At 38.3% G+C, this 6290-nt stretch overlaps 1 non-coding gene across 1 annotated transcript; it reads left to right on the top strand.

Annotated features, from left to right (window-relative positions):
* The first annotated feature begins 5719 nt into the window (after window positions 1-5719).
* TRNAY-GUA (transfer RNA tyrosine (anticodon GUA)) lies at window positions 5720-5792 on the top strand. The gene has a single exon. It is a non-coding gene; the product is annotated as a tRNA-Tyr (tRNA).
* Window positions 5793-6290: the final 498 nt, after the last annotated feature.

Here is a 6290-nt window from a genome sequence, read left to right as displayed (position 1 = left end):
TTTAACTTACGAAGTGCAGGGAAAGTATTGTGAGATAGTACAAAAAACGGGTTGTGATATTTTCTTGTAAATAAACATATTTTCTCTGCCTGACTCTGAACAACATATTCCTCGCACTCTGAGAGGATAGATAGACTGCTGACTTCTTTGAGAGTCTGTCTGCTACATGTACTGTCCCTTCTTACCTTTCTGTATAACCTGTTTTGTATTGTTTTCTACTTGTCTGGCTTTGTGTATAATTCCCTGTAATTTTGTAATATTTGTCTGTCTTCTTATCTACCTTTCTATTTCCATCTGCCCATTTTTCTTTGTTTTTTTTTTATTTCTCTGTCTGCTTACCTACATTTCGTACCTGTGGTCTCGCTTCACTTACCTTTTTTCCACCATAATCTGAACACACGCTCTCGCCATGAAACAATACTAACAATACCATCCCATCGCACTTACTCATACTCATTCTCTTCCACAATAACCCTGCCAAGACTCTGGAATTCGCCACCTGCTAGCATCAGGGACTGTCCAAATAAAATTGAATTCAAACACAAACTTAATAGGCACTTGGTCAGTAATTGAGACTCGTTCAGACATTATTTCTTGTAAATAGTTCTCTTATTCTAGCACAAAATATTTCAATATCCTAGAGCGTCAGCTTTGCACGCTCGCAGGAGAGTATTCTGCGAAATCTGCTCCGAATATCATATCATTATCTCATATCATATCATTATCTCATATCATATCATATCATATCATATCGTAACGGTTAGCGCGTCTAGCCGTGACTCTAGGTGGCCCGGGTTCGATTCCCGGTCGGGACAAGTTACCTGGTTGAGGTTTTTTTCCGGGATTTTCCCTCAACCCAATATGAGCAAATGCTGAGTAACTTTCGGTGTTGGACCCCGGACTCATTTCACCGGCATTATCACCTTCATCTCATTCAGACGCTAAATAACCTAAGCTGTTGATAAAGCGTCGTAAAATAACCAACTAAAATAAAAAATATCATATATCATATCATATCATATCATATATATCATATCATATATCATATCATATATCATATCATATCATATGAAGAGTCCACTGCAAGAATGATGGATGTCATTTGGAATACATTTTCCAGGAGAAGCAATTGAAAGTTTGAAATGCTTAGTGCTCAAAGCTTAACTGTGATTTTCCGATCATTACTGGACAATGACTATCAATGTTAATGCCATATATGGGTAACTCTCTATGTACATTCTGTATGTCTTAAGCTATGCATTGGTAGTCTTGGTTCATTTTCGACAAGAAAGTGACATCCATCATTCTTGCAGTGGACTCTTCATATATCATATATCGTATCATATCATATATCATATCATATCATATCATATCATATCATATCATATCATATCATATCATATCATATCATATCATATCATATCATATCATATCATATCATATCGTCAGCTGTCATACAATGTATAGATGGTTACGACAATCAATAAAATTCTTGATGTGAATAAAAACATTGTAAAAACAAAATCTTAAACTTCTTCATATTACAAATTTGCAGTATGTCAGGTGGTAATTTATTTACAATGTAACTGACAGAAACAGCGGGAGACTTTGGATAATAAGATATCCTATACTCGTAGTTATAAATGAATAGTTCATTCCATTTCCTTGTATAACACGTATGAACTTTTTATTTAATGTAAACATTTCGCTTTTGATTTTCTAAAAGACAGCTGATTTATAAATAAATAAAGAAGTAATCGTTAAAATTTTAAAATTCCTAAAAAGTGTCTAAAATATTCCCTTGGTTTTAAATTTAAAATAATTCGCAGATTGCGTTTCTGAATTATGAAAACCCTCTGAATATTGCTTGCATTGTCCCTGAGTATTTTATTATAAGATAAGACAGACTGAATATATACAAAATATATATACGGTATTTAACAAATTTTTACTATCAAACATTTTTGCTTTACAGCGTAACCAATTTTGTTTAATTTGCTAAACATGGTCAGGATGAGGATTCCAACAGAGATTAGAATTAGGCCTACATGTAGGTGCAGTTGTTAACTGAGAATTAGAAGAAATACCACTTTTATAAGAAAATTATCTGTTTTGTCAACATTAATAGGGTAATGAATCTGTTAGCTTCATACTAATTTTTAAAAGCTTCCATGATATTTATTGCTTCGATATTTAGAGTATCCGTCATAAATTCCAATTGCACTTGCCGGGATTTGAACTCACATGCATAACGTCCTAGGTGTTGGCTGCTGGTGCGCCATCTCGCCGTTTATTAGTATTAATTTAGGTGTTTGAAAACGACGTTTTCGTGAATTATGGCGTCCTTACTTAGGCAGGCAGGCAGGCTGGTTGAATGGACTGAACGTGCTCTTTGACTATGGGATCTCCACAGGCTATTCCTGGCATCTCGCCATACTAGAATTCTATAGTTGGGTAGCTTAGCAGCTAAATAATACAGCAGCTCAGCGTCCAGTCCCAGCGGACCACGTACAGTGCTAACGATGCCGATTGAATGCGAAGCGTGATGCTCCAGCCGGCTTGTTTCGTGCCATTAGAGGACAAGATAAAACGTGCGTGCTCGCCCGTCCGGGATATGCAACTCGTTACGGATAACTTCTCCATTTTTGTCGCTTTGTAATTGAATGCAATCTGCTTTGTTGTTACTGAAATTCAGCAGTGAAATCAAATTTAATAAAATATGTAGTATATTTAGGAGAAAGTTCAATAAAAAGACCAGAAAATAATGGGGTTTTAAAAGCTGTGGTCCGTGGTTCGTTGGTTTCCACTGCCGAATACTTGGCAGTTTCTTTTTTTTCAATCCCATTCATATCTGTGCGGCGGCAGATATTGCTACATAGAGGTAACACAGCAGTCAGTAGTATTCAACAGACCAGTGATGGCCTAATGCCCTTGCCAAACCTAACTCTCCTTTTCTGTATACCTTTCTTACCTTTTTTATCTCTTCCTGTCTCTTTTCTTCTTTTTAGATTTCTGTGCCTTTTTTTCTTTTTCCGTCTCCTTTCATTCTCCTTTTCGCACTTCTCTATCTCTCCGTTGTCTTATTTTTCCTTTCTTATCTCTCTTATTTTCTTCCTCACTTTTCTCTTACTTTCCTCCGTTTTCTTCCATTTTCTTTTCTTCCTCTTCCCTTTTCTCTACTTTTCTCCCAATTCCTCCTTTCTTCCACTTTCTTCCCTTTCCTCTCTCTTCCTTCCCTTTTCTCTCTTTTTTCTTTCTCCCTCTTTCTTCTCTTTTCTCTCTCTTTCTCCCCTTTTCTCAACCTTTTTTCCCTTTCCTCCCTCTATCTTCCCTTCTCTCCCTCTTTCTTCCCTTCCCTTTCGTCACATTCCTCCCTTTTCTCCCTTTTTCTTCCCTTTCCTCCCTCTTTCTTCATTTTCTTCCTCTTTCTTCATTTTCTTCCTCTTTCTTTCTTTTCTTCCACTTCCCTTTTCTCTCTATTTATTCCCTTTTCTCTCTCTTCCCATTTCTCCCCCTTTCTTCCCTTTCCTCCCTCTTTCTTCTTTTTCTTCCACTTTCTTTTTCTCTCTCTTTCTTCCCTTTTCTCTCTCTTTCATCCCTTTTCTCTTATTCTTCCCTTGTATATCTCTCTTTATCTCTCTTTCTTTCCATTCAACTCTCTTTCTTCCATTTTCGCTTTCTTCTCTCCTCTCTCTTTTTCTTTCCTTTCTCTCTCTTCTCTTCTCTCTCTTCCTTCTCTCCTTTCTTTTCTTCCCTATTTTCTTCTCTCCCTTTTTCTTTCCTCCTTCACTTCTCCCTCTTCTTTTCTCTCTTTCTTCCCTTCTCTTTCTCTTTTCTTCTCTCTCTCATTCTTCCTTTCTCTTCCTTTTTTTTCTCTCTTATCGCTCTTCGTAATTTTGCTTTCATCCTTTCTTTTCTCACTGCATTTTTCTCTGCCTTTCTTCTGTTTCGCCCTCCCTTTTTCATTTCTCTTTTTTCCTCTTCCATCCTCACTTTATTCTCTCCTTTTTGATTTCTCTGTGTTTCTCTTTCCCTCCCTTAATTTTCTCTATTTCTCTTCTCTTATCTCTTCCCTCCCCTTCTTTCTTTCCATTTCTCCATTTTCTTTGTTCTCTCCATGTTTCCTTGCCTATCTCTCTGTCTTTTCTCTCTTTAGTATATTCTATACTAAGACAGGATATAATAATTATACTCTCATGTTGTGCCCTATCTCATCTTGTTTAATTCGTCTCACTTAATATCATTTCAAGGCAGAATTATTTTCAGTTGAACCCCTTTACTTGATACTAAGAAAGATCCTTTGCCTTTATCGTTATGTTTGTAATAACAAGGCGCAACGCGTTTTATTTTTTGATATCCGGATTTGAATCCGACTAAAAGGACGAAGCAAATGTGCTTTCCTTATTCTGTCGCATCGTAAGTAACAAACAAGACGATTTCATTTCCTTGGGCAGCTATTTTGCAAGCGTTCTACTTTTAACCACTTATATATGTATGTAATCTTATTTTCCAAACTCGCTCAACAAGGATATTCATTCGCCTGCTCCATTAAGCGGCCGACTTGCCTCGTCTAAGATTCCGTAACCCCTCGCGTCGCCTCTTGCTCATTACTGTTGTTATCTTGAGCATGACACCGGCACAATAGCGAAAACAAGCCCAACTAATGAAGCCTCTGTATTTAGCTGCTGGATGATGTTTGTTCCCACTGACTTGTCATCGGAATACCCCGTGAATATTCATATGTTATCTAGATGTGGGGTGTCATCCATCATCTGTAGGTGTCGCACGTCCAAGCAAACAAAGGCCTGTCGGCTCTGCGCCTGCTCCAGGATGCAGATAACCCGGTGCGACCGAGTCCCAAGCCCTCTCTGCAAAATTAACATCATTCTCCGGTCGAAGAGCAAAGCTCGACCTTTCTATCTGTCCATCTTAAATGGGGGAACAGGTGCCTACTCCACCTTTCCGAGCAGACTGAGACTTGCCCTTTAAAAATGGAAAACAGCAAGGACTGAGTCGCAGTCTAATTGAGTTTGTTAGGTGCAAGTACTTGCTGGAAAAAGCGTCCGACAGAACAAGGCACGAAACAAGTTATAGCACCGAACAAAATAATAGCTGAGCAATGCTGCGTGGCGTAGTGCTAAGTCATGTTTTGTCATTGTCGGAAAAATTGTAGGCTCAATACAGACTTAGCAAAGATCCTTAAAATGTGTCCGGGAAGGAAGAACGAAGGTGTAAATACAGAAGAAGAGAAATCCGGAAATAAATCATATTAGGAAAAAAATAAGGAGTGAAGAGAGAAAACAAGGACCAATCGAAGATGATGATAACGAAGAACAAAAAAATGAAAGAATGAAGAAATAATTGAACAAGAAAGAAGAGTAGAGCAAGAAAGTGAAATAACACTATGGAAATGAAAAAAGTTAAAAATGAAAGGTAGGCCTACGGAGAAAGACGAAGAGGACAGATCAGAAAGAAACTGATAAATTCTGTAGAACCCCCCCCCCCAAAAAAAAAACTTTACGTAGATTATTCTTCTAATAGTTCATATATATACTGTGGAATCTCGGCCACCAAGTCACTCAATTGAGTGCGCTCCTTGTATCATGATAGTTGACTTAATATATTATGTCAACATACAGTATATGTCGAAAATGGAGTAAGACCACATAGGGAAAAAAAACTAGAGGAGAGATATTCGATCCTGTGCTCTGGATTAAACTTCGGCGTAGCTCAGTGGTTAGAGCGCTTGGTTTGTAGAACCAAGGACCCGAGTTCGATCCCCGGCGCCGGAGCGAATTTTTCTCCTCTAGCAATCATTGTCAGCATAACAGATAGACCTAAATTCTGTAGGACCAAAAAATTGATCTTTTCGTTGATTCTTCGCCCAACAGTGCATAGCCATATATACTGTGGAATCCCGGCCACCAAGTCACTCAATTAAGTGCGTTCTTTGTATCATGGCAGTTGACTTAATATATTATGTCATCATATAGCCTATGTCGAACATGGAGTAAGGTCACATAAGGAAAACACTAATGAGGGAGATTCGATCCGGTGCTGTGTATTGAACTTCGGTGTAGCTCAGTGGTTAGAGCGCTTGGTACTTAGAACCAAGGACCCGGGTTCGATCTCTGGCGCCGGAGCGAATTTTTCGCCTCTGACAGTCACTGTCACCATAACAGATAAATTCTGTAGGACCAAAAAATAAATCTTTACTTAGATTCCGTATTTAACAATTGATATTGAGAAGAAAATCCGCTCCGGCGCCGGGGATCGAACCCGGGTCCTTG

This window comes from Periplaneta americana, chromosome 1, assembly GCF_040183065.1.
Source record: "Periplaneta americana isolate PAMFEO1 chromosome 1, P.americana_PAMFEO1_priV1, whole genome shotgun sequence".
Lineage (NCBI taxonomy): Eukaryota > Metazoa > Arthropoda > Insecta > Blattodea > Blattidae > Periplaneta > Periplaneta americana.
Note: the sequence above shows the minus strand (reverse complement) of the source record. Positions and strands in the feature narration are given on the sequence as shown.